This window comes from Myotis davidii, unplaced genomic scaffold, assembly GCF_000327345.1.
Source record: "Myotis davidii unplaced genomic scaffold, ASM32734v1 scaffold164, whole genome shotgun sequence".
In the NCBI taxonomy this organism is placed as follows: Eukaryota; Metazoa; Chordata; class Mammalia; order Chiroptera; family Vespertilionidae; genus Myotis; species Myotis davidii.
This window is the reverse complement of record NW_006296417.1, coordinates 487,374-488,586: the sequence shown is the minus strand read 5'-3', so window position 1 is coordinate 488,586 and position 1,213 is coordinate 487,374. Positions and strand designations below refer to the sequence as shown.

The window sequence follows — 1,213 nt, the reverse complement described above, 5'->3', positions numbered from 1 at the left end:
CCGGCCCCACGCCACAGGCCACAGGCCCAGTCTGTGCCCCAGGGACAGCCGGCTGTGCCTCCTGAAACAGCTGGCGACACCGTGACCCTCTGCGCTTCCATTCTGTCCCCGTTTTTAACTGTGTCCCCGGGCAGCAGCAGTGCCCTTGACTGGTCCAGGCGGTCACAGCGCCCTGGAATGTGTCTGTGGCCGACGGAGAAAGCCCTGCCCGGGACTGCGGCCGGCGCAGTGCGTCTGCGACACGCCTCCCTTTGTGACACAGGCGCCACGGTGCGAGAGCGTGACAGTCCAAAGCGGGGCTTTCAACAATCCCATGTGCTGGCCTCCTGCTCTGCGGAAGAGTGAATGCCTTTCTTCAAGTATTTTCAACTTAGAGAAACTCCACAGCCACTTCTTTAGAGTCCACCTGTGCAGCGACAGTGACCTTCAGCACATGACCCACGTGGGCTCGAATCCAGCCGTCAGTCCCGGACTACGAGCTGCAGCGTGTTACGTGCAGCATTTAAAAAGTTCCCCCGTCACCCAGCCGGTGTGGCTCAGTGGGTGAGCGTCAACCTATGAACTAGGAGGTCACAGTTCGATTCCCGGTCGGGGCATCTGCCGGGGTTGCGGGCTCGATCCTCAGTGGGGGGCGTGCAGGAGGCAGCCAGTCCGTGATTCTCTCCATCACTGATGTTTCTCTCTCTCCCTCTCCCTTCGCCTCTGACAATAAAAATATATTTAAAAAAACAATTTTCAAAAAACCCACCAAAAAACCTTAAAATCTGCTGTGTCATCCTGGTTAACTTGCAATAACAAGCGTTACATATATTTTTCTCAGTTTTCCTTATTGTTTTGGTCAGAATGAACGCTGACTGCATATGAATTTGTACCATCTTGTTGCTTTGGTGCTCAAAGAGTTACCAGGCTGTTCCCTGCGCCGCCCCCCGCCGGCGAGCGAGGAGACGCCCCACGGGGCTCCGCGTGCCCGACTCACACTCTGACGGTACCGCCAACCGCGACGGGAAGGCGTGCGCTATCGCTCCCGAGGCTTTTAAATATCTTTACGGAAGTCGTTACGTCTGAGAGCCCGGCAGCATTGGGTATCACCTCCTACCCAACGTGAACTGCGTGTGTCCTCAGGAAGCTCCTGGTTTATCAGACCGTGTCCGTAAGCTTAGAAACTCTATTGCCTCTGGGGTTACTCAATACAGAAGTACGTTTGTAACGGAAA

The 1,213-nt window shown here is 55.5% G+C and overlaps 1 protein-coding gene across 1 annotated transcript in view; it reads right to left on the bottom strand.

The window, feature by feature from the left end:
• Positions 1-1,213, bottom strand: part of MTMR10 (myotubularin related protein 10) — a 55,749-nt gene that overhangs the window by 28,863 nt on the left and 25,673 nt on the right. The gene's annotated exons all lie outside the window — the stretch shown is intronic.